Source organism: Felis catus, chromosome D4, assembly GCF_018350175.1.
Source record: "Felis catus isolate Fca126 chromosome D4, F.catus_Fca126_mat1.0, whole genome shotgun sequence".
In the NCBI taxonomy this organism is placed as follows: Eukaryota; Metazoa; Chordata; class Mammalia; order Carnivora; family Felidae; genus Felis; species Felis catus.
This window is the reverse complement of record NC_058380.1, coordinates 73,687,915-73,715,648: the sequence shown is the minus strand read 5'-3', so window position 1 is coordinate 73,715,648 and position 27,734 is coordinate 73,687,915. Positions and strand designations below refer to the sequence as shown.

The 27,734-nt window shown below is 44.2% G+C and overlaps 1 long non-coding RNA gene across 5 annotated transcripts in view; it reads right to left on the bottom strand.

Annotated features, from left to right (window-relative positions):
- LOC123381573 overlaps positions 1 to 27,734 on the bottom strand; it is a 111,255-nt gene that overhangs the window by 74,679 nt on the left and 8,842 nt on the right. For 3 of the 5 annotated variants that reach the window (XR_006588734.1, XR_006588731.1, XR_006588732.1), the window contains exon 2: positions 20,106 to 20,255. This is a non-coding gene — a long non-coding RNA (uncharacterized LOC123381573). Of the gene's footprint in view, positions 1 to 13,803; positions 13,846 to 14,036; positions 18,464 to 20,105; positions 20,256 to 27,734 lie in introns of those variants that run through there. The other 2 variants (XR_006588735.1, XR_006588733.1) reach the window with 2 other exon arrangements.

The window sequence follows — 27,734 nt, the reverse complement described above, 5'->3', positions numbered from 1 at the left end:
GACCAAGATACAGGCAGCTAGAATCTGGGTCGCCCACGTCAACCAAGAGCCAGGAACTGGGATGACCTAGAGGTGATTGAAGGCATGCAAAGCACACACTTAGGGTCAAGGTCAGCGAAGTGGGGAGAGGGATACAGGTGAGCAGAACCCAGGAGTGGGACTGACACCAGGGCAGCTTCATTCCGCCCCGTGAGTGGAAGCAGCAACTTCCAACAAGGGCCACGACATTCCCAGCCAGACGCGCGTCTCTGTCAGAGTCCTTGCTGGAGAGCAACCTGAGGCTATCTCCATGGCAACCCTGGGGGGCGTGAGTGGCGTCGCATGGTGGTCTCTGGCTCCCAAAAGAAACCAGTTTAGGATTTGTAACAGGGTCAATGCCTTCCAATATCATGGGTGTCTCAAGGGTCATCACGGTCAAGGGACTTTGGGGGACACTGGCTCAGAGAAGGATGAGATGAGAAGAAAAGGCAGGTCTGTGTTGAGTGGAGACAGCGGGAGGCGGCTTTCAGCTCCGGAGAAGGAAGAATTCCCTTCTGGTCAAAGCTATGCAGGCGGTCATGGAGAGAGGAGCTGCCCATCACCAGAGGTGTGCAACCTCCAGCGGGGCTCCTTGTGTGGAGCGGGGTGTGGGCAAGATCACCAGTGAGGTCCTTTCTGCATCAGGTGCCGTTGGTCCAGGCCACACCCTTGCGGAACACTCTTCCGTAGCCATCCCCCCCACTATGGCACTCAAGGTCACACCCTGGTCCTGCCACCGCCTGCAAGTCTCTCTGTGACCTGGGCCCCGCCTCCTCTTGTCATTTCACCACCCTGCCAGCTCTCCGGGTTCTATCTTGAAGCCCTGGGAATCATCTCAAGTGCTCCGTTCCCTCTGCATCAGGCCATGAGTCCTTTCCCTGTTCTGCTCACCTTCCTCTGCCTTTCACCTGGTTAACTCCTACTCACCTTTCAAGTCCCCTCCTCCCGGAAGCCCCCTTCCCTCAGCCCTGAGAATGGATGAGGCGTCTCCTCCAGGCTTCCACAGCTCCTGTCTTTCCCATTTCATAGCACTTCACATGCTGCTCTGTAAGGGACTGAAACACTGGAGCAACCAGCGGGCAGGGAAATGCCTGCCTGTCCATCTTTGCCTCCCCAGTGCCTGGCACCTGGTGAGTGCTCACTGCAAGCCTACGGATTGCGAAGTGGCTGAAGGTCTGCGATCACCGTCCCCCCAACCCTTCCGGTCAGACCGTAGGCTGCCTGGTAAAGTGTAGCGATTTGGTTTTCATGACTGATTTTGGAACACTGGGGCCTGAAGTTTAATTAAAATTTTTTTTAATTTTTAAAAATTAAAAAAAAAAAAATTCCCCCATATCCAACCTATATAGGTAGGAAGATTTTTTAGAAGGTTAATTGAGGCAAAAATAGAGAACATCTGTCTTTTACTCCCAGTGAGAAGACAGCAACCCCTCCACAGAGGCAGAGTTCTCGCTAATGAACAGAGCACTTAGCTTTGAGAGACCAGGATTCTAATGCTGGCTTCTCCATTAACCTGCTGTGTGACCTTGGGCTAACTGCCTACTCTCTCTGGGCATCATTCATTCAACATATATTTATTGCAGTCCTGCCATGTTCCCAGCACCTGAAAGGAAGAATTCCCTTCTGGTCAAAGCTATGTAGGCGGTCATGGAGAGAGGAGCTGCCCATCACCAGAGGTGGGCAACAATCATTCAACATTCATTCAACATTGAAAGGTACTAGGTAGAGGTAAGTAACTGAACACATTCACAATCCTTGCCCTCTGGGGATTTACAATCTAGTGGAGAGACAGACAATACATCAGTAAACGACCAAAAAAATAAATATCTAAATATAAATTGTGATAAGAGCTACAAGGAACTGAATAACGTAGAGTAACAGAATAATGGAGGCGAGTGTGGAGGAAACCTACTTAGATACTGAAGAAATGATATTTAAGTCTGAAGGATACAAAAAAAGCCAATGATGGAATGTTCCAGACAGTTCCAGGGTGATGGCAGGTGCAATGGTCCTGATGCATACATAATTTAAAAAGAGATGGGGCACCTGGGTGGCTGAGTCGGTTAAGCGGCCGACTTTGGCTCAGGTCATGATCTCACAGTTTGTGAGTTCAAGTCCCACGTTGGGCACTGAACTGACAGCTCAGAGCCTGGAGCCTGCTTTGGATTCTGCATGTGCCTCTCGTTCTTTCTGTCCCTTCCCTGATCTCTCTCTCTGTCTCTCAAAAAAAATGAATAAATGCTAAGAAAAAAATTTTTTTTAAAAAGAGAGGAGATTGGAGTGCCTGAGTGGCTCAGTTGATTGGACTTTGGCTCAGGTCATGATCTCACAATCTGTGGGTTTGAGCCCCACATCAGGCTCTGCGCTGACAGCTTGGAGCCTGGAGCCTGTTTCGGATTCTGTGTCTCCCTCTCTCTCTGCTCCTCCCCTGCTCATGCTCTTTCTCTGTCTCTCAAAAATAAACATTAAATTTTTTTTTAATTAAAAGTAATTTAAAAAAAAAAAGAGTTTGAGGGGCCTACAGAATAATGGGTAAGGGGGAAATCTCCTCATGTGTGAAATGGGTGTGTTGATGTTTGCACTAGCTACCTCTCAGGGCCTTAACAGGTGGCAAGTGGTAGATCAGATTTTTCACAGCTCCGAGCACATAATAGTTGCTCAATAAAAACTAACTGAATGAATAAATGAATGATCTGGTGCTTCCTTTACAAGGATGCACATATTTGAATTGGCAATTATTGGCCAATTCATCAATAATTTTCAAAGGTTATATTTTGCCTTTGGGATTCTCAAGGATAAGAGCAGCTGCTTGAGTTCAAATTTGTCTATATATTCTCCTAAAAACCTCACTGAGCAAAAAAAAGAGAGCAGGTAAAATTACTCTTTGCCCATGTCTATGCCGTAACGGCGAGTCAGAAAATACGGGAAGCCTCAGCTTACTTGTAAGGGGGGAAAATAAACATCTGCATCCAGTAGAGTTGATTCCGAGTCCACAGCAGAGCGTAATTCCAGGCAGAGTCTTCATGGAATAGAGACCTGTGCAAGCAAGGTCCTAGAGCAAGAGAGCCCAGATGACACCAACCAGACCCCATTCCCAGAAACACATGTATTTCTTCATCCTGAGTGAGAAAGCACCACCGAGAATGGGTCTGAGACCTGGTCAATTAAATACTGGTTATGGAAAGTCAAAAGGAGAGACCCACGAAGCATGGCGTTCTAGAAGTGGCAGCCTGGAGACTGTACTGCTTCCAGGAAGAGGAAAGATTCTTGGAAAGGACAGTATACATGGCTTCATGGTAGTGAAAAGAAAGAGAAAGTAACCCCCAATAATACTCAAATAAGACACTATCAAAGAATCAGACTGAGTTAGATGAAAAGACCTGATGTATTAAAGAATCTGCCTTTATCTGTAGCAACAAAGGAAGGAACCTTCGAACCCAGAATCAAACAAGCCACTCAAACTCCTCCACCTTCTCGTTATGCTCACATGGTAGGAAGGTCCCACCTAAGTAAATAACAATAAACATTTCTAAAAACTCACAGAATCCACACTAAGTTTAAGAAGGAATTAGGGGCACCTGGATGGCTCAGTCAGTTGAGTATCTGGCTCTTGATTTCGGTTCAGGTCATGATCCCAGGGTCGTGGGATCAAGTCATGCATCAGGCCCTGCCAAGCCGAGGTCTGCTCTGAACACGGAGCCTGCCTGCGATTCTCTCTCTCTCTCTCTCTCTCTCTCTCTCTCTGGCCCTCTGCCCCTCCCCCACTCACTCACCAGTGCACACGTGTGCATACACACACACACACACTCTCTCTAAAATAAAAAATAAAAGAAGAAACTAGCAAATGAGAATCAGAACTTTTTAGCCGATAAACACACACACACACACTAGATATGTGACAGAGAGGAAAGCTGTAACACAAAACTCCAGCATGAGCTAAATATAATTAAACCAGAAATTTTAGCTATTAAAGCTCAACATTTTTTTTAACAAGTTCAAAACTAGGAAAAGGAATGGTATAAATAACAGGAAGACATAAAATAGAAGCTGGCTAAACTCAGGAAATAAGTGGAAAAAAAAGATAAAATCATAGGAGGAATAAGGATTAAATTATGAGGTTCCCAAGGGAAAACAGATACAACCAAGAGGATGGAAATGAAGACAGTCAAGAAAATAAAACCAAAAGAAAGAGTTTTAAGGATTAGAGAGAAAGTGAGAGATATAGAACATAGGCAAAGACCAATATGAATATAATCAGGGGTTTTGAACTAGGAAAAGAAAACAACGGACCAGAACTCTCCATTAAAACTATAATTCAAGAAAACTTCCTGAAATAAAATAAGACATAAATTTACATATCAAAAAGCCTCCCTTGGGGGCACGTCGTTGGTTCAGTCAGTTAAGTGACCAACTCTTGATTTCCTTGATTTCAGCTCAGGTCATGATCTCACAGTGGTGAGACTGAGCCCTGCATCAGGCTCTGTGCTGGGTGTGGAACCTACTTAAGATTCTCTCCCTCCCTCTCCCTCTGCCCCACCCTCGCTTGCTCTCACATGGCTCTCGCGACCCACGCACACATGCACTCACTCTCTCTCAAAATACAAAAATAAATTTAAGAAGAAGAAAAATATTTTTTAAAAAAGCCTCCCTATATGCCTGGGGAAACTGACCCAGAACAGTGAACACCAAGTTCTATCTTAATGAAAATATTAGATGTTCAGAAACCAGAAAATATCTTCTGAGCCTTCAGACACAGAAACCAAGGGGTTAACAATAATCCAGGCACTATATATCTCAATAGGAACATATAAAATTAGTCATCAATAGAGTAATGCATTCAAGAAACTCAAGTATATGGGGGCGCCTGGGTGGCTCAGTTGGTTGAGTGTCTAACTTCGGCTCCGGTTGTGATCTCATGGTTCGTGAGTTTGAACTCTGCGTCAGGCTCTGTGCTGACAGCTCAGAGGCTGGAGCCTGCTTCAAAGTCTGTGTCTCCTTCTCTCTCTGCCCCTCCCCTGCACATGCTCTGTGTCTCTCTCTCTCTCAAAAATAAATAAACATTAAAAAAATTAAATTAAAAAAAAAAAAGAAACCCAAGTATATAAAACCATGGAAGGAAGGAATTTTCTAACCAGTCATCTGTTCTTCACTATTAAGACTAAGGGAAATAGTTCCACATATGCAAAGATTCACACAATATTGTATTCATGAGTCCTTCCTGAGGAATCTACCAGAGGGAGAACTTTATCCAACCTGGAAATGATTGGAGAAACATTGGTCAAAACACTGATTTTGATCATTGGATTATTCAATGACAGAACTATGACTAAAACTTAGATTTTCACAAATGTGAAAGTATGCAAACATCATCTACTTTGAGAATGTCGAAATTATATAACTAAAAAGGGGAAAGGAAAGAGAAAAAACCAAGTGGAGTAAGTTCATTATTGCTGCATAGCTAAAAGTTGAGAACAGGGGCGCCTGGGTGGCTCAGTCGGTTGAACGTCTGACTTCGGCTCAGGTCATAATCTCATGGTTCGTGGGTTCGAGCCCCGCGTCGGGCTCTGTGCTGACAGCTCAGAGCCTGGAGCCTGTTTCGGATTCTGTGTCTCCCTCTCTCTCTGCCCCTCCTCCACTTGCACGCTGTCTCTCTCTGTCTCAAAAAATAAACATTAAAAAAAAAAGTTGAGAACAAATGAATACCATTTAAAGTTAACACACCAGGGACATCTGGGTGGCTCAGTTAAGTGTCCGACTTCGGCTCACGTCATGATCTTACAGTCCGTGGGTTAGAGCCCCACATCAGGCTTTGTGCTGACAGATCAGAGCCTGGAACCTGCTTCGGATCCTGTGTGTGTGTTTCTCTCTCTGCCCCTCCCCCACTCACGCTCTGTCTCTCTCTCTTTCAAAAATAAACATTAAAAAATTAAAAAAAAATAAAGTTAACAAACCAAACAGTAGAAACACAAGTAAAGAGAGGGGGACTAAGGGCACTAAATAAAGGCAGTAGTATGGACATAACCATGAAGACAAAAACACAATCCTTTCTAAACAACAAAAGAAATACAAACACAAAACAAAACATAAAAGTTTAAGAAAATAGAGTCCATAGCAAAAGATACACAATAAATAAAACATAAAATATGACAGAACTGAATCTAAACTTAAATCCTATCAGTAAATGTAGATAGACTTATTAATTCATTGTATTAGTCAGTGTTCTCTAGAGAAACAGACTTGATAGGAAAAATGTAGATGTATAGAAAGAGATTATTACAAGGGATTGGCTCATGTGGTCACGGAGGCTGAGAAGTCCCATGACGATCTGCCATCTGCAGGCTGGAGGCCCAGGAAAGTTGATGGTGCCCCAGTCCAAACTCCAAGTCCTGAGAACCAAGGGAGCCAGTGTTTTAAGTCCAGCCTGAGTCCAGAGGCCCAGTAACTGGGGCTTTGATGTCTGAGGGCAGGAGAAGATGGATGTCTCAGTTCAAGCCAAGAGATAATTTATGCTTCATCCACCTTTTTGCTCTACTCGGGCCCTTAACGGATGGGATGGTGCCCACCTGCATCAGTGAGGACGTCTCCTTTACTCAGTCTACTGATCTGAATATGAATCTCTTCTGGAAACAGCCTCACAGACACACCTAGAAATAATGTTTTATCAGCTCTCTGGGCATCCTTTAGCTCAGTCAAGTTGACAAGTAAAATTAATGATCATAAGTATTTCTGTCCTCGTCTGTTCAGGTTGCTATAACCTGAATACCAGAGACTGGGTAGCTTTTAAGTAAAAGAAATTTGTTTCTCACAGTTCTGGGAAGTCCAAAATCAAGGTGCCAGCAGACTCAGTGTCTGCTAAGGGCTTCCTGGTTTCTAGATGGCCATCTTCTCATTGTATCCTCACATGGCAGAAAAGGTGAGGGAGCTCTCTGGGGTCTCCTTTATAAAGGCACGGATGCCATTCACACGAGCTCCACCCTCATGGCCTAATCGCCCCCCAAGGGCCCTACCTCTTAATACCATCACATTGGGGATTAAGTTTCAACATGTGAATTTTGAGGGGACACAAGCATTCGGTCTATAGCACTTACCTCTTAGAAGAAAGAGCAGATTGACTTCCAAAGAAACAGACTTGAAAGTAAGTGATCCAGGAAGGGTAAACATAAAGGATTGGGCCAAAGGGTGCCAAACAGAAAGAAAAGTGGTACTTTGTTCTAAAACAAGCTAAATAAAATTCGGGCCAAAGAAGTTCAGTGAAACGAAGCAGAACACTTGATAATGTTACAGGCTGCGATTCAAAATGAAGATGTAATGGTTGTGAATATCACTGTACCAAATAACGCACAGCAATCTACATAAAGCAGGCACTGTAGGAGATGCAAAGTGAAATGTACAGAAACTACTAATGAAAAGAGATTTTAGCACATCACTCTTACTCCAGGAAAGATGAAGTAGACAAAAGGTAAAGATGGACAGAATCCCTAAGCAACGTAATCAATAAAGTAGATCTCATGTATGCCTATCAAAATGTATAACCCAACTGACATAGAGAATGTACTTTTTCTCAAGTTCACATGAAATATTCACAAAAATTCACAATACATTAGGTCACTGTGGAGACTTCGGTAGGTTCCATAAAAATTAAAGCCCACAGGCTCTACAGATAGACAACTAAACCCGTGAGAAATTATGCAGAAAGAACAAATACACAAAATAAGGAATGTTGGGGAAGAAATAACTATTGAAACGAGAATTTCTCAAGCTCTCTTTGCAGAATTGCATGCAAAGACATTTTAAAGTCTAGAAGAAAAAGGCAATTTTCTAGGAAAAATGCCATTTACCAAAATTGACACAAAGGAAGATAGCTTGAGTAGATCAATTTTCACAATAGGAAGAAAGTTACGAAAGAGCTAATTCTATAAAATTTCCAGGCCCGGATGTTGTCAACCACTGCTTTGCAAATCGATGCCATTTAAACTGCTCCAAATAACAGAAAAAAGAATGCAAACTTCTGAATTTTTTGCATAAAGTGAAAATAACACTGATACATAAACTTGATGAATATTGTGCAAAAAAGAAATCTACAGGCCAACCTCAACCTTATCAAAGACTACACAAAAATCCTAAATAGAATGTTATCAACAGATCCAACAGCACATTGAAAACAATACATATGACCACATTTTATTACAGTAATGCAAGGATGGTTCAATATTAGGAAATAAATACAGTTCAAAATATTAATAATTCTAATAATAAAAATAATCTGATCATCCCCATAGATGTTTTCTTAGGTAAGGCAAACTTGCTATATCCGAAGGTAATGTAAACAGTCTAATAGAAGTAAAAAGACTAGCATTTTTCTGTTTTTCAGGAAAAAGACAACTTGACTTTAAAGTTCATATGGAAACAAGCAAAAGGAAAACACAAAACCTTAGAGCGATGGCAAGGGGAACTAGTTCTCTTGGATGTTAAAACATGTAAGGTCTCTAAAATTGAAATAATACGGCATTGGCACATAATTTGACAGATACATCGAAGGAACAGAATTAGAACACCAGAAATGAAGAGTTGATGCTATTAAAGAAAGAATATTATCCTCAGAGAAATAGGGACATTGAAGATAAATGATATAAGCCAACTGGACAGTCACTTGCAAAAACATAAAACTGGGCTCTCACATCATACCTAGATAAATTCATGGATGGATGGGGAAATGAATGGAAGCACAGATATGTGATCAAGCACATATAGTAAAATATGAGTGGTAGAATCTAGATGCAGTGCAATGGGTATTCACTGGAAGAATCTTTCCAATTTTCCAGAGGCTTAACATTTTCACAATATATGTTAGGGGGAAATGGAGGAGGTTTTAAGAAAAGGCACAGGAGTTGGCTTGAAGGGGTTCCCATTCGCCAAATTAGAACAATCCAAGCATCAAAACCAACAATGAAAGTAACGGATAATAACAGAATGCGTGAATTTAAAAATCCATGAATCCTTAGTGATTATGGAGAGAGGGAGAGAGACTCAGATGCCAACACCAAAAGTGACAGTTACTCCAATTCCTTACTTTGAAACTTGGTGATGAAAAGGAAAGAATTAAGCCCTGCTTGACCACTCAGGAAGACCTATAGTCTATGCCATTTGTGGAAGATAAAAGGGGTAAAGGAAAAAGTTAAATTATACTGGAAGAAAACAATAAGAAACTTCAGGGTTGCTTAGGTGGCTCATTCCGTTGAGTTGACTGCCTCTTGATTTTGGCTCAGGTCATGATCCCAAGGTCTTGGGATTAAGCTCCTCGTTGGGCTCAGTGCTGAGGACAAAGTCTGCTTAAGATTCTCTCTCTCTGCCTCTCTCCCCCACTCATACTGTCTCTCTCTCTCTCTCTCTCTCTCTCTCTCTCTCTCTAATAATAATAAAAAAACAGAAAAGAAAACTTCAAACTGTAGCACATTCTATAAGACAGAGGCCAAGTTTTTCCAAAAATCAATGAAGACCCATGTGTGAGAGATGTTTTAGATGAAGACACAGAAGAGCTATAACAATCAAATGCAATATATGAATTTTGATTGGTTCTTGGTTGAGGGGAAACTATAAAAGATATTTGGGGGACAACTGAGGAATTTCAATGAGGACTTGATAGTGGATTACAATATAAAATTAGTGTTAATGTTATTGGGTGCAAAATAGCATTCTGTTATAGATTTCTTATTTTTAGGTATATGAGGCATAAAGAATCATTATGTCTCCTACCTCCTCCAAGTGCTACAGCCAAAAAAAACAAAAACAAAAATAAAAACAATGACAGAGTTTATATAGATCTAGATGGATAAACAGAAATGTAGATAATACATGGATGGTTGGATAGATACAGCTAGGTTGATAGATAAAGCATCAAGAGACAGATGTTAACAACTATTGGATCGAAGGCATGAATACACAGGTGTTCATTACACTGCACAAGTGTGCAGTTGGATGCATAAATATTGTCTAAAACTTGGATTTCATGGTTACTGAAGTCCTATACATGCCATGCCCACTGCTCAGCACTCTTACATACACATTTGCACTTAATTCTCATAACTGCCCCATTAGGTAGGCATCCCTCTCTATTTTACAAATAAATAAGCAGAACTGCCAATTCTTGACTAGTGTCACAAAGTGTAACTCATACCCAGATCGCTCTGACGTCAAGTCCGACGTTTGTTAAGCCGCAGTCTTATCTACAAAGGAACCAGGCAAAATCTGTAAGGCAGAAACTTAAATACAACTCAAGAGAATCATGTACAAAATGTTGAACTGAAATCATTCCAAGTCTTCCAAGTATTCCCAGTAGAGGGCACAGAGTGGGCAGAGGGAAGAAGACTGGAAATGGAGTATGATCCGGAACAGAGGTTGGTTTTGGCCTTGGGAGGTGTGTTGGAAGAGAGAAGCTGAGCTGGAAGGGATATTTGGGCCAAGTCATGGCAGGTCTTAAATGCCATGCTGAAAATCATGGGCTTTCTTTGGTTGGCAATTGGAAGCCACGGAAGGGTTGTACACAGGCAAAGGACATGGGCAAATACTGATGTGTTCACTGCTCTCTTCCTCCCCAGTGGGAGACCATACTAAAACAAACACAAACAACACCTAAGAAGGAATTGGAACAAATTTTTGATGTTTTATTTATGAACTGAGCACTGGTCAAGTGAAAAAAAAAAACACCTTAACAAGATTAAAAATTGATGTACAAAGAACCACTCAGTGGCTTGTAATAGCCCTTCGTAGAGAGGGAAAAATGAAAAGCTATTTCATAAAAGATTGAAACTCCAGAGTACTCAAGGTTTAAGTGCAGGCAGAAAGCTCTCGTGGCACCATGGCTCTTAAATAAATGGAGTGTTTCTAGGATGGGAAGGCTTCATGGGGAGTAGACATTTTCTGTGCTGGTTGGGGCCCTCTGGACATTGTCCCAGGACTTGGGGAGCTACCAAACCTGGGAAGGACCTTCCACTCTCTCACCACACCACTGGGCCAGAGGCCAAGGTTGGGGAAATACCAGAACCAGAGTCTTTCAGACTTGGAAAAGCTAAAACGGTCCCAGCGTCCTCCAGCTGGTCCTTGAATCCACCCTCATCATCCCCATCAAGGGATTACCTGCATTTTCTCCTCAAACAAACAAGCAAACAAACAAAGCATTTATTTCTGACCCCAAAACTAACACACGTTCACTGGTAATTTGGAAAATACGAAAATGTACAAAGAAGAAAATAAAAGTCACTTACCATTCTACCATTCAGAGACAGATAGCTATTTACTTTTAACAAAAGGTTATGCTATTGAAAATGCCATTTTGTTGGGGCGCCTGGGTGGCTCAGTCGGTTGAGCGTCCGACTTCGGCTCAGGTCACGATCTCACGGTCCGTGAGTTCGAGCCCCGCGTCGGGCTCTGGGCTGATGGCTCAGAGCCTGGAGCCTGTTTCTGATTCTGTGTCTCCCTCTCTCTCTGCCCCTCCCCCGTTCATGCTCTGTCTCTCTCTGTCTCAAAAATAAATAAGCGTTAAAAAAAAATAAATAAAAAAAAAGAAAGAAAATGCCATTTTGTGATGTGCTTTCTTCACCTAATAATATATTATAAAATTTTACTCATGTAAATAAATAATCTATGATATCACTTAATATCACAAATTTAGGAATCCCTTTTTGTTGGCCATTTGTTTCCAAATTCTTAAAAAAAAAATTACAGATGTCCTTGGAACAATGCAGGGATTAGAGGCACCTGCTCACCATACAGTTGAAAATCCAAGTATAATTTGTGATTCCCCCAAGATGTAACTACTGATAGCCTACTGTTGACCAGAAGCCTTACCGATATCAGTAGTCAATTAAAACATATTTTGTATGTTCTAATAATATCTGTATTCTTATAATAAAGTAAGCTAGATAAAAGGAAATATTATTAATAAAACTATAAGGAAGAGAAAATACCTTCACACTACTGTACTGTGTTTAGCCAACAAAATTCGCATATAAGTGGACCCACATGGTTCAAACCCATGTTGTTGAAAGGCCAAACTGTATACATAATGCTATGACACCCTTAAACACAAATCTTTTTGTGCATTCTGGTTAATCCATAGAAAAGTAACTTTTTAGAATGGAAAAGCCCATGTTTTTCCTTCTCTGTGAGTCATGGTGTTCTGTAACTCCCCATCTATTAAATCAATAGCCTTGTGGCTTCAGGGCAGAGGCCTAGGTACCACCCAGAGTCTAGACCAAGGATATCATTGCCCAACTTCAAATCAAACTAGAGTTCTGAGGCAAGATAATAGCCTTGAAAGATAGGCTTTGTTGAGAAAGATTAAAGTCTTTACATTTTAAATATTTCTTTATTATCAAGAACAGAGTCTAGAGGTGTCAGACTATTGAATTTTTCTATAGTTATATTATAGAATATGATAGGTAAGTTCCCATCAGAGAGAGAGGGGAAGGTGAGGAAAGAAGTGGAGAGAGAATTATATGGACAAGAGACTCAAGTGTCCTGGCTCCTCCTCCAAAAGAAATCCCCAGGATCGGGGTAGGGAAGGACTAGGTGGTAGAAAGGTCCCATATATATTACAGGTTGAGGGCTGAAACAAAGTGCACTTAGGCCTGTTTTACCTTTGTTACTTTGGGGGGCACCTCTCCACCAGCATGGACAGCCTCAAGGAATTCTGGTGTGCTATAATGAGGCAAAGAGAGAGAGAAAGAGAGAGCCCAGTTCCCTGGGTGTATCCCACAGGGGATTCAAAAGTTCCTATGCCTTTGCAGGGAACACAGCTGAGGATACCAGGGTGTAAGCTCACCACCAGTGCCCATAGTGAGGGCCAAAAGCACCCTAAGCAAGGGAGCTACAGGATGAACTATAGAATCTGGAGACTAAATAGTACTGGGCCAAAATGCAAGGGATGTAGTACCAGCTAGAGCCATTGAAATGGGGACCTGGTTAACAGGAGACAGTGGCAGAACTTCCTGGGAACAACCATGCAGCATTTCCAGGACACTGTCCTCTGTATTGGAGTGCCTTGTCCTTCTTGTTCTTGAAGTCACTGTCCTTAGCTCTTTTCTTTTTGAGATTTAAATGACGCATGACATTGTGTACATTTAAGGTATCTACATACTGATTCAATACATTTATATCGCAACATGATGGCCACTGTAGTGTTAGCTAATGCCTCTATGGTGAATCACATAATTATCGTTATTTTTTAGTCCTTAGTTGTTAAAGTGCCCTGTTGGATGTAACTCGTGGTCTGAACTCTCCACACTGAAATGTGTTCACCACATACCAATGAGGACTTGGATGCCTTCCTTGCCACTAGACAACACCATGGGAAAGAAGAGAGAGAAGCAGCCTTTTCTTGAGCAGTGATGAGAAACCATTGCCCCCAGGGAAACTTACTTCATCTTTGCTTATAACAAAATGTTCCTGGGGCACCTGGGTGGCTCAGTTTGTTAAGTATCCAACTCTTGATTTTGGTTCAGGTCATGATCTCACGGTCGCGAGACTGAGCCCTGCGTCAGGCTCCATGCTGAGCGTGGAGTCTGCTGAAGATTCTCTCTCTCCTTCTCCCTCTGTTCCTCCCCTGCTTGCATGCACTCTCATTCTCTCTCTCTTTCAGGAAGGAAGGAAGGGGGGCGCCTGGGTGGCGCAGTCGGTTAAGCGTCCGACTTCACCCAGGTCACGATCTCGCGGTCCGTGAGTTCGAGCCCCGCGTCGGGCTCTGGGCTAATGGCTCGGAGCCTGGAGCCTGTTTCCGATTCTGTGTCCCCCTCTCTCTCTGCCCCTCCCCCGTTCATGCTCTGTCTCTCTCTGTCCTAAAAATAAATAAACGTTGAAAAAAAAAAAAGGAAGGAAGGAAGGAAGAAGAAAGGGAAGGAGGGAGGGAGGGAGGGAGGGAGGGAGGGAGGGAGGAAGGGAAGGAAGGAAGGAAGGAAGGAAGGAAGGAAGGAAGGGAGGAGGAAGCAAGGAAGGAAAGAAGGAGGGAGGGAGGGAGGGAGGGAAGGAAGGAAGAAGAAAGGGAGGAAGGAAGGAGGAAGGAAGGAAGGAAAGAAAAATAAAAAACCCCCACAAAATGTTCTCGCTTAATGTTAATGGAATTTCCATCATTGGTCTAGCCTTGTGTTCTAGATAAAGTTTCACTAATAGGGTTTCTCTTATATGTCAGCTCCATTCAATTGGTGGAGAGAATTTGAGGCACTGTGTTGAAAAGGATTCTGAGGTTTGGTCTGGCTTAATAGGAAAATATTCATGATCAGCTAGTGATGTTTGCCCCAGACTTGACAGTGGTGTGGTGGCACTGGGGCCAGTTACCTGCAGTCCATGCTCTAAAGCCCACATAACATATAAATGACGTAGCTTTTACATGCTGTTCCTGCAGTTACGGAAGCCCAGGCTTACTGTCATCCTGCCTTCTGCTGACCAGGTTAAACATCCTTGGATTTTCCCTGCTCCCTTCAGTGATACGGTTTCTAGACTCCTTGTTAGCACTGGACGGTTTATTTTTGCCCTCCTGTAAAATGGGACACACAGAAACAAACATATTCAAGTCTCAATCCAGAGGCTCTTCACACACTCATTGAGCATCTGTGAGTACCAGTCACGTTCCAGATTCTCTCATCGGCGCAGTGTGAACAAAGACACCACTGCCTGACCGGTTTCTGTGTGCTGTGACCGGGGAGGGTTGCAGGAGATTGCTACCTGTCCTACATTGGTCACGAGCAGTCTGTGCAAACATCTGGAGTCACCATCTGCTGAACCCCCTGGGGTCTCTGCAGGCCTCCTGCTGCGGAGCCCCATCATCCTGACGCTGGACCTCTATCCTGGGGTTGAGACTCAGGACAGGGCCTCCCTTTCGTCTCTGTTAATTCCATCAGACTAGATTTGACTCAACTCTCCTGTCTGTTGGGGTTTCTCTGACTCAACATTGGCAACTCACCACGTGTGTTCTCAGCCAGTCCTCATGGAAATAAAGGGGCTTGACGTGGCTCCAGTTTCTAGCAAGATGGAAAAGCAAAGCCAGCCCTACTGCCAGACTGGGCCTCACTGCAGCACGTATGCTTCGTCATCCCTGGCCAATCGTCTCACACACTGGGTTCCTCCATCAGTGTCCAGCAAAGTTGGGAACCCACAAGCATGTGATACATTCCACATTCATCAAAGAGCTGTTGCTCATCAGTTGTGTGCCAGGCATATGTGTGAGTGTACGACAATCCTAGCCTTGTGGAGCTTACATTCGGTGGGGGTGGGGGTGGGGGGAGACAGCCAAGAAACTTAGTAAAGTATATAGCGTGTTGGGAGGCGACAAGGATGTGGAGAAAGAAAATGTAGTTGGAAATTGGCATACCGATGAATGGACTGCAGTGTTCAATATGGCGGTCAGGTGGGCATTATTGAGAAGGTGACATTGGACATTGGAGCAAAGACGTGAAAAGACGTGAGGGGGTGAATCCTGCAGATACGTGAAGTGAGAGGCAGAGGAAACAGCAAGGTCAGTGTGGCTGAAGCGAAGCAAGTCACAGAGGAGGCTGGTAGATAAGGTCCGGAAGGCAATGGGGGCGTGGTCCATGTGAGGATCTGGTTTCTTCCTGGGGTGAGACGGGCAGCCATTGTGGGAGTGATGTGATCTGCCATATGTGTTTAAGAGGCAAGGGTGGAAGAGGAGACTAAGTCAGGGAAACCGGAAATGGAGCCCAGAGACAGGCATGAGCTGTCCAAGGTCACACAGAAAGTAGAGGACAGAAGCAGGGAGAGGACAGTTCTCCCTACTGCTGCTGTCCAAGGCTCTTCACCCCGCCCCTAGCTACACCAGGCACCCCCCTACCAGCAGTTCAGAGGGTCAGAGGAACCTCAAACCGGCCCCTAAACCCCAAGCGAAGCTTTCATGAAGAAATGGAGAGAGCAGCTCTGTGATTACAGCCTTAATTTTGCTCTGATTCAACACAGCTCTCCCCTCCGGCATGATTAGTCAGGTACCATTACCATTTTGTAATGAGATTAATGAGAGAATTCATTCAGAAGTCATTATCTTACCTAATAATGACCTTACTGATTACTGTATCTCCTTCAACTAGGTTACTGATTTTGATGAAAATATAATAAATATAGCTTGCAGCACCTGGAAATTTGTTCTCTGCCTGGAATAGTTCTGAGGTGAAGACTTATTTTTAAGAATTTCTTGAAAGTGATTAAATATTTTGGTTCTCCTGAGGCGGTATTTCTGTGTTTTCACAGATGACATTTTTGAAATGTATGAAATATTTGATGATAAAATATTTAATAAGCCTGGCGTTCATATTTTTCAGACATCTGTTTCTACTTTGAGACTGTCTGAATGTGATTTTACATGAAATTTCTATTTGCATGTTGTGTTGGTTTAAGAAAAGGGCTGTGTTATGCATGACATATGCGTCTCATAAAATAATGAATGCCCGCGCCTCGCAGTCCAGAAGATATTGTACAAGAAGCATTGTGGTCTGCCTATTAAAATTCATCTAAGAAAATTATTAAATAAAAACAGAACCATTTCCAGAGGGGTAATAAGGCAGCTCAACTCTTATTAATTGAGAACCTACTAAGTACAAAGGTACAATAGAGAAGAAGGGATTAATATGACATGAGTTGTATCCTCAAGATTCAGATTGAGTAAAGGTTTCTTAAGCTCCTACACAGTGCCTGCTGTTTTTAGACTTGTCATTTCATTTATGGGCTAGAGTGGTAAAAGGACATAGGTTTCTGGACTCAAATATAGGGGGTTCGAAGGCTGCTTTATTTTTTGGTCACCATCAAGTCACTTAACTTCTCAGTACCTCAGTTTCAACATCTGTACGATGGGGACAGTAACTAACTCCTTGGTTTATCGTAAGGATGAATAACAGAACGAGAAAACAGATTCTAAGAGGTTAAAAGCCTTTCTCAAAAATCACAAGTCTAACTAGTAGTGAAGCTGGGAGTCCCAGCCCCTCGGACTTCAAGCTTCAAGGCCATTCTCTTGTGACATCCTCTCTCTCATCCCTAAAGTTCAATCTTGTGAAAACAAAACAAAGTTCAGTGTGGGGACTTGGCATAAGCTCTTAGGCAATTTTCATAAATCTAAATAGTTATTGTACGATACCCACTTCACTCCCTGTTCGTCTTAATCCACGTGTCACCTGTAAAGATGGATGAATAATTTGGAAGCTTGATTGATGTGGGTTTTGCCTTATGACTTTCCTCGAAGTTAATGGGAGCCATGCGGTCCCAGATCCATGAATCACCCCAGCTGGAAATGCTCCATTAGAAGGAAAGGAAACAAAAGATCAGTCGAACGCTGGGAAAGCAGCCACACTCTGTGCTAAAATCTTAGGGTAATAAAACTTGGCATTTGGAAGTATGGTGGGGGTGCGGTGAGCACTGGAGTTGGAGTCAGATCTGGTCCCAATTGTGCCACCATTCTTGATGTGGAATCCTGAGTGCGACTCACTTCTCCTCATTGAGCCTCGGGTTCCCTCGGCTTCCTCATGGGATTGAGGAATTATAACATCACCGATTGTGATCTAGGGCCTCCTATATGTCAGGTCCCTTCTGAGTGCCTCACACACATTATCTCATTTGATCTTCTCAACGACTCACGAAGCATCGTTAGCCACATTGTGCAAATGATGAAATGGAAGCACAGAGAGGTTAAGTAACTTGCCCAAGGCCTACCAGCTAGAAAGTAGCAGAGGCAGGATTTGAATGTAGGTGGGCAGACTCTGGAGCCCTGGCCCATAGCCTCTACCCCTACTGTCTTGTGGGTATTAAGGTGCTTTGTGCACATGTGAGGCCTGCTGTTACCATTAGCTACCATCCACGGTATCCTGAATCAGGTTCCCAGTGAAAAAGGGACATCAAAGAAAATGAAAAGAAATTACGTTGTATGACAGTGGAAGACAACCTGAGGCACAGGTGTGGCACACACAAGCATCGACACATCGCTTCCTGGTTGTCCAGCTAGGGAAAGGGACATGGACAAGAAGGAGCAAAGTCCGGGGGAGGGCAGCCCTGCAGGAACGGTTTACGGAAGTAAGAGTCAAAGCTCTATACAGACACTGACCTGCCTCCGTTCTCGAGTTTGTCTGCCTACATCCGCATATGCAAAACCGAGTGGGAAAACTTCTGGAGGCAAAAGCCAGTAAATCTTGCTATTCCAAACGTGCTAGGTCAACCAACAGTGACATCACTCAGGGCTGGTGCAGACTCTCAAGGCCCCAGTCCCAAGGTCTACTCCGTCAGAATCTACATTTTCACGAGATACCCAGGTGAGTCCTTTGCGTGCGACAGCTGGAGAGGACATCTTCTAAAGCCTCGTGCAGACAACTTGGGGGGACAGGGGGATCATGCTGCCGATCCAGAGGTAGAAATTGTGACCCAGGAAGCAGGTTCTGCTTGAGAGATGACTCGTTTGTGTTTTCTCAAAGGCAAAGGACATAAAGTCATGGAAATTAAACCACAGATAGTGTGGAGACATGTAGTAGACACATACATATGGGGGGAGGCTGGGGGTAAGCCCTGGTGTTTTTATTGGGGAGGTAAGTCTCAGTGCAGTAACCCGGTAGGGATCAGACTTGAGTGCGGGTCTCATCTGAACCCTGACGCTGCTGCCCTGTAAAACTTTGGAAAAAGCCAGATTAAGGAATGGACAGCTGGATGAGTGCTCAGGGCACAAATCCATGAGGGAAGCTAAAAGATCACTAGAATAAACTGGTGAGCTAGAAGAGGGTTTTACTTCCACCAAGGTACACAGCGCCCTCCAGTGGAAAATAAAAATAAAGCGTTCCTCCCAAGCACCGTCGTCTGCAGGGAACAGGTCATGGTGGCCTGAAATTCTGCAAAGGTCTGTTCCATGGAGTTGGGGCTGTTTTACTGGAAACTAGTGGCTTATTTCATTATGTAAATATAAAACCCTTCAATCCACCTGCCAAAAAGTGGTACGGTTCAGCAAATTGCAAAAGAAAACTGAAGCGTGGAAGAACCACGGGATAGCAGGGAACACTTGGCAGACAGTTCTCAGAATGTGGATATCACTTCTGCCTAAGGAGGCAAATTAGTAACTGAATTTCCCTTTCTGTACGATTTCTATTAATATAAAGCCAGTCTCTCCTTGCCCTCGTGAAATAGATGCTAGACAACTATTTAAGGACATTAGTTGGAAGGGTTACCAACTCAACCACCAGCCTGAACTGCTCATGGCCCTTAATCCCTCTGTGCCGCTAGGTGAGTCTCTTCCCCACCCTGCCCTTCCCTCCTCGTAGGTAGTAGGGGGCTCAAGGGAAAACGTAGATTCCAAAACCATAAGCAAAGAGCCTCACACCATCAAATCCAGCACAGAAACATCCTGCAGAAGAGGCGAGAACATCCCGGAGCAGCATCACTGGTCGCTGCTCCCCCATGAACTGTCCCGGTAAAGAAACTTGACTGAACACCAGACAAGGACAAAGAAGCAATAAACATGAGCCCAAACACCCAGGCCTTCAGACCAAATTGCCACGCGTCTTTCAATAAATACTTTGTTAGCACTGCAGGGAATATGGAGATATTTTATCGTAATGTTTCCCTTGAAGAGCTTACAAGCTACTGGAGCTAGTGACTAAACTCCAGATTTTGGACCTGGACAGACTTGGTTCCAAAACCGTCTGCCACCTAATATCTAGGTGGGGCTAGCAAGTCATGGTCCTTATCTCAGCGCTGGCTTCTGAGTCTCTAATGTGGCAGAACAGTTCCTCTCCTTAGGGATTGTTATGGTGAAAGCTTCATTCCTCTTACCTTGCATCAGACACGGGGATCAGACACCACGGGAGCAATGCTTTGACCTCTTGCCCCCATGCCTCCCCCTACACCCCCATCCCCCCCCCCCCCCCCACACACACACACAGAGGAAGACCGAGCTACTGGGGAGGAGCAACAGACTTTGGACCACAGTTCCCGGTGGGTGGAGCTAATTCACTAAAAGGCTATGAGACCGGGGGATGTTTTCCGGTTTTGTCCCCCCCGGCACCACGCTAGTGCAAGGCAGAAATGCTGAGTAAGCGGGTGACTCCGAAGTCCAAACTTACCCCTGGTGGGCTGTCCCAGGTCCACGGCGGGAAAGTGGAGCGCAGTAAAACCTCTGACCACAGATAGGAGGCCATGCTGCCCAGTTTATCGATAAAAAGCTCACGCTGGTCTCCATTCGCCAGTCTCCTGGATCTTCTTTCCATGGGGTCCTCATTTCGGAAGAGAAAGAGAGAAGCGTTTTTCATGGAACCCCTAAAAGCCCACTTAGGACACTGTGGGAAGAAAATGGGAGCTGTATAAAGTACCTGCTTCTAATAGGCATCAGTAAAAGATTACTGCAGTCCTTGTGGTCCGGTTAGTAGCCCAGAGAGGAGGCTTTTCATTTACACCTGAGAAAGATTAGAATTACCAGTAGGGGATTCCACGAGGAGATCACGCATATAAATTGAGCCTGGAGAGATGAGAGAAGACTTACAGGAGTAAAGCTATGGACGCGGGAATATTCTCCAGTTCACTGTCACCTGGCTCCTATCTTGTTTCCTCATGCCTTGCCATGTGTCCATCTTTTTTTTTTTTTTTTTTGAGAGAGAGAGAGAGAGAGAATGAATGAAGGAGGGACCGGGGGGGGGGGGGGGACAGAAGATCTGAAGCAGGCTCTGTGCTGCCAGCCGAAAGCCCAATGTGGGGCTCGAACACACAAATCGCAAGATCACGACCTGAGCCAAAGGCGAATGCCCAACCACCTGAGCCACTCAGGCACCCCCATGTGTCCATTTTTTTTTAATTTTCGGGGCGCCTGGGTGGCTCAGTCGGTTGAGCATCTGACTTGGGCTCAGGTCACGATCTCACGGTCCATGAGTTCGAGCCCCGCGTCGGGCTCTGGGCTGACGGCTCAGAGCCTGGAGCCTGCTTCTGATTCTGTGTCTCCCTCTCTCTCTGCCCCTCCCCCGTTCATGCTCTGTCTCTCTCTGTCTCAAAAATAAATAAACGTTTAAAAAAAAATAAAAAAAATAAAAATGTTCATGTTTATTTTTGGGAGGGAGAGAGACAGAGTGACAGCAGGGGAGGGGGCAGAGAGACAGGTGCCACAGAATCCGAGCTGTCAGCACAGAGCCTCATGCGGGGCTCAAACTCACAAGCCGTGAGATCATGATCTGAGCCAAAGTCAGACGCTTAACTGACGGAGCCACCTGGGCGCCCCCCCCATGTGTCCATCTTTGATGTCACCTTATTTCCTATTGGACTTCCTTATGGTCAAATTCACCTTCATCCACTCTGGCTGGTCTTTCTGTTCTCATAGCCATCATCCACAGCCAGCCATTGCCCCAATCTCCGTCCTCCCCATTCCCCCCATAACGATAGAAGTTTCCCAGAAGCTACATGTCCCTGCCTCCCTTGCAGCTGGGTGTGACCATGCAAGTCGGTCCGGGTAATGGGATATGAGTGAAAGTGATGTGTGTGACTTCTTGGTCACGCCCTTGAAGCGAGGAGACCTGCCCTTTCTGCTCCTCTCCACGTTGGAGGGTTTGTCCCTGCTCTTCCTCCTGCTCCTCCTCCTGCTCCCCTCACAGCAAGCCAGCTTGAGGACAAAGGACATGTCTTCCAGATGCAGAAAAATCTAGAAGGAATCTGCACCACAGACAACTTTGTAAAGCAGAGGCTCCATACCAACCAGGACTTTCAGGTGAAAAAGCCATTAAGTATCATCTTATGTGAGCCACCGTTATTTGGTCTGGCCATACACTGCCAAAATTATCCTCTCCATTACTAGCTGCCTATCGCTGGTAGATGAGGGAAGGCCTCCTGGAGGGGGGAAGGGCAGGGATGCATCTCCAGGTAGAGGGCACAGCATAGACACAGGCATGAAAGCTGAATGAATTCACAGACCTGCAAATAAGCTGGGTATGTCTGGGGCCAAGTTCAGGGTAGAAGAAGAGTGGACAGGGGTAAGGCAAAAGAGGCTGGCAGGGTCCAGAGCAAGCAGTCTTTTACGGAGAGATTTGGACTTTGTGCCAAAGTCATGGAAGGGTTTGGATAAGTGAGTTCACCTTAGAAGTGAATTATAATAGTTCTTGTTTTAAAAGTTTATTTATTTATTTTGAGAGAGAGAGAGAGGGAGAGAGGGACAGACAGACAGATGGGAGGTGGGGGAGCAGAGAGAGATGGAGAGAGAGAATCCCAAGCAGGCTCCACACTGTCAGCGCAGAGCCCAATGTGGGGCTTGATCTCATGAACTGTGAGATCATGACCTGAGCTGAAATCAACAGTCAGATGCTTAACCAACTGGGCCACCCAGGCACTCCTGTAAGCAAAGTATAAAGACAATGCTTGTCCCAATATGCAGGGAGTTAGATGAGAGAGCCTCCATTAGGGTATCCTTACCCCCAGGACAGAATTGCCCACCTACTGCTGGAGACACATCCCACAGTCTTCTCCAAGATCCACTCCTTAACGAGAGAGAACCTACAGACCAAAGAGGAAATCTGACTTCGTCTGCTGGTTATAAAGAGGTTTCTCTAGAACTATGTCTGTCACCCTTCTAGACCTCAACATTGAAATAACTGAATTTCTATACCCTTCGGAGATATATCCCTAGCCAATTGATGATTATTGTTTCCATTTCTAGAACACTGGGTTGATCCATAAAAAGCCAATGGGAAATTTTCATATAAAGCCATTCATTGTTTCCTCATTGTTGGGCCTTCAACAAGATGGAGAAGTTTGTTCTTAAACCTTCAGCTGTCATTGGAGGCATCACTCAGAAACAACTTTTCTAAAGCTCGTCAAGCCAGCATGGACCACAGTGTATTTAATTCCTCTCCCCCTCTCCAAGAGCTGGAATGGTAATTTCTTCACTTCCAGAATCCCCTCAAAGCCCACAGAAATTGAATACAACTTGATCAAATTGGATCAAGCTGACCTAAACCTTAAACTCCTAGTGAAGTGGGTTTTTTTTTTAATGTTTTTATTTTTGAGAGAGAGAGAGAGAGAGAGAGAGAGACAGAGAGAGAGAGAGAACAAGCGGGGGAGGGGCAGAGAGAGAGGCAGACACAGAATCCGAAGCAGGCTCCAGGCTCTGAGCTGTCAGCACAGAGCCAGACGCAGGGCTCGAACCCACGAACTGCAAGATCATGACCTGACCTGAAGTCAGACGCTTAACCGACAGAGCCACCCAGGCACCCCTACTTAGTGAAGTTTTATCCAACTGGGCATTACAATTTTTCACCTGGGTTCATATATTTGCCTACAAATATTATAATTGGATGGAATCATGGTTTTTCTGGGAATTATTTCTATCCTCCACAGAGCCACTTCTTCACCCTCATAAAACACGCTTGACAAAAGGAAAGGAAAAAATTCCTTGTTATGGTGATTGGTGCCTTATTTCTGTGTTTTCCTAGAAAGCGAAATCAAGATAGATGCTTGATATATTTATACAATTTTGAAACAGCAACCTTGTTTTGTCAGAAAAACAGACTCAGGAGTACTGCCCCCAGTGCGCTGGCATGCCAGAGATATGTATTGTCATTTTTAATCCTTTTAGGCTAATTTCCTCATCTGTCAGTGCGGAGAGTCAATAGATACTGTCTCAGGTTGAAAAATTGTTTAAAATTTTAAATGATGGCAGACCTTGCACAATGTAGAGTTGAGATGACATTGTTCATTATGCCTCGTCTTCCCCCTGCACCCTCAGCCCTCTTGCTCCAAACACACAGCAATAATAAATATGAAGAGAGAAAGTTAAAAAGACAAAGTCCAGCTCAAAAACAGGAAGACAAGAAATGAGAAGTGGGAGAGGGGGCAGTATTGGTGAACCTCCAGGGCTCCAGGCTGGGAAGCAGGCACAGTGGGTGGGAATGTGGATCCCAGGATACGGCAGGAGTCACGGCCTCCAGCAGGAGGTAGGGCAGAGATCCAGGCTCACAGCTCCGCATGAGGGGCCTGAAGGGGTACCCACCCCTCTTAACAGGAAGCTGACAAAGTCTGTTGACAGCTCTCAGGGGTTACACGTTGCATGAAACTGTAAGCTTAGGGAGACAGAGGAAGACCAGGGCCTTCCAACAGGACCTCAGTCAAGCTGCTGACTCAAGTGAAATCTGCAATATGCCCAATATCATGTCTGGGCTAGAGCCCCAGGCTGCTAATGTAAGAGTTCACTCTGAACTAAAGGCCCCCAAGGGTTGGGTAGAGAAAGTCACATAACTGCCAGATGGGGAAGAATGCAGGGAAAGAAAAGAGATCGCCTGCTTAAGATGAGCCTGTAAACCAAAATTCAAAAAAGAGATGAACAAGTGGTCTCAGTGAAAATGGCAAAGGAAGGACTTCCAAAAACTCTCTTGCGTTTCATAAAAACAAGGAAACTGAAAGAAATGTCAGAATCAAATTTTCAGAATTCTGGAAGTTAATCAAAGGTCTGTAGCAATCTCAGGACATCTCTTTAAGAAAAAAGGCTAGGGGCACCTCGGTGGCTCAGTCAGTTAAGTGTCCAACTCGATTGCAGCTCAGGACATGATCTCGTGGTTCATGGGACTAAGCCCCAGGTTGAGCTCTGCTCTGACAGCACAGAGCCTGCTTGGGATTCTCTCTCTCCCTCTCTCTCCCTGTCCCTCCCCAACTCTCGAAAGAAAGAAAGAAAGAAAGAAAAAAAAGAAAGAAAGAAAGAAAGAAAGAAAGAAAGAAAGAAAGAAAGAAAGGCAGCTAAATTTTGGTAAGGAAAGTAATTTGTGGCATTTTAATTTGCCCTATTCCTGTCTCATGCTACCCAGCTCCATGGTAAGTAAACCTGAAAGTCAACAGCCTATGATCGCAGGAAAACCCAACACCCTGATGGCTATCAGAGGAGCCTAACAGAGTGGAAGCTCCTTCAAATTCCAGAAATGTGTCATTATTTCACTTGTTTGATGGTGGCCTGGAAGGCCCCACTTAAAAGGCTGTCTTTATTTGCCCTGACTCATCGCTCACACAGCACTGATGACAGCCACCAACCTAGATTTCTCTCCTGGGCTGAGCCATCATCCCAGAGGGAGGGCAAAACACAGATGCTTTTCCCAGATGTACCATTTGCTACCCACGGACCTGTGCATCAAGAAGTGAAATTGAAGAGGAGAATGCAAAGAAAATGATGAACATAGGAAATGATAAAGTATGCTAGAAAATTTAATTATTGACTGCATAATAATCATCATGCCATTTCCTGTATTTCGACAGAAGTGAAACTAACACCCCAGACTTCATTAACCAATTGCAAGATGTTGGCATCCTTGTTCCTTATGGCAACAAGGAAGATTGGTTAATGAATGTGGACAAAGTGTGCCAACATCCTCAACTTGTTCCACAGATGAGCAGACACACTGGGCAACTTTAGATCGTATTAGAGTAATTAGTTCATTAAATTTACACATTAATTTAAAGATAGCCGCTACAGGAATATAAATAGAATCTAAGCTTCCTCATTAACCGGGATAAAAAGGAGGAAGCTATACAGAAAACTTTACCAGATGCACAGAAGGCAGGACAAAAAAGAAAGAAACCAAGAAAAATAATAAAAAATTTTAAAGATGTAAATAAGTCCAAAAACTGGGGATCAGATAAGTATAAGCAGAGTTAATTGACATTAACATCAGAGACCATCAGATTTCATTAAAAGAAACTAACGATGATCCTGACCGATTAAAGTTTTTCCTACCTTTCATCCCTTAACTTGAGACAAATCTTCCGCAACCAATATTGCTTTTTTGCAGAAATGTTTATTTGAAGTCCAATTCTGTTTCTTTCTCCGTTGTTAAATGTTAGCATAATTAAATGTAATGGTTTCAGTTTTAAACTAGCATGAACACTATTAAGTTCTCACACAATTCTTTCTTTCTTCCTTTTCTCTCTTTCTCCCCCCTGTCTTCCCTCTGTCTTTCTTTCTGGGCATATTCACAGGCAGAGGCTGAAATGGTCAGATGTAACCATATGTTGCCTGCTCTTATGGGAAGCTATGATGTTTGCACAGAGCCAATCTCAAGTAAGACCCGGGTCTATCATTAAGAATTCCACTCATTCCAAAGGATTTGCGAGCCAAGTAGACGCTGCTGGTGATTCAGTAGGAGAAACAGAGACAGCACTCACTGCACGCATAGCACAAACAATTTAACAAATCCCCATTACACACCCCCAGCCAGTTTCCTCTTTGGCACCATGGTAAACCAGGAAGGAGCGTTACTTCCCTGGATGCTTTCCCTCCCACTAAATTTTCTCAGCATCTGACACTAGTTCCCTGACTCCTTCACTCCTTTTTTTTTTTTTTTATTTAAAAAAATTTTTTTTACATTTATTTATTTTTGAGAGACAGAGAGAGACAGAGCACAAGTGGGGAGGGGCAGAGAGAGCAGGAGACAGAATCCGAACCAGGCTCCAGGCTCTGACCTGTCAGCACAGAGTCCAACGCGGGGCTCAAACTCACAAACCGTGAGACCATGACCTGAGCCGAAGTCGGACACTCAACTGACTGAGCCACCCAGGCGCCCCTCTCTTTCTTTTTTTTTTTTTTTTAAATGTTTTTAGTTTTTGAGAGAGAGAATGCAAGCAGGGATGGGACAGAGAGAGGGGGACAGAGGATCTGAAGTGGGCTCTGTGCTGACAGGCTGACAGCAGACAACCCAATGTGGCTCTCAAACTCAGGAACTCGGAGATCGTGAGATCATGACCCAAGCAGTAGTCTGGCGCTCAACCAACTGAGCCACCCAGGCGCCCCCCAACTCCTGTACTCTTAAGCCTCTTTTCCTTTCTCATGCAGGGCAGTCGGGCTTTGTTGCAGCCCCTCCTATTACCCGTACCCGTCACCCCACTCAGCCAAGTTACCAACGACTCTCCAGGGACCAGGATGCCTTCTCACTAGAAAGTAGCAAAGACTGGGGCACATAGGTGGCTCAGTCAGTTGAGCATCTAACTTTTTTTTTAAGGTTATTTATTTATTTTGAGGTGGGGGGGGGGAGGAGAGACATGAGCAGACAAGGGAAGAGAGATAGGGAGAGAGAGAATCCCAAGCAGGCTCTGTGCTGAGCCCAATGAGGGGCTCAATCTCATGACCGCGAGATCATGGCCTGAGCCAAAATCAAAAGGAGCATGGGACGCTTGATCTCAGGGTCGTGAGTTCAAGTCCCACGTTGGGCTCCATGCTGGGTGTGGAGCCTACTTCAATAAATAAATAAATAAGAAAGTAGCAAGGACGATGAGTAACAATTGACCTCTCTCCATCTACATAAGAAATGGCTTAAGTGAACATAAAACTTAAAAGTTCGTGTTTGGCATTTTCAATGGAAACATATTGCTGAAAGAAAAATTCAAACAAGATGCTTACATGTTTTCTTTCAGACAAACAGAGAGAGAAAACAGTAACGTTAAAGGGAATTTGGGGGGGCACCTGGCTGGCTCAGTACAAAGAGCATGTGACTCATGATCTTGGGCTGTGAGTTTGAGCCCCACATTGGGTGTAGAGATTACTTAAAAATAAAATCTTTTAAAAAAGAGAGAGAGAATTTTGAATAAAAACACCCCCCCAAAACCCCACCCTAGTACAGCATTATTGTTACCATTGTTATTATTATTAATTATATTATTATTTTGCAATTTCCCTTACATTTCCACAGGTTTTAAATCAATTCACCTACAGTCAGTTCCCTAAGATGAATTCATCTACAGTG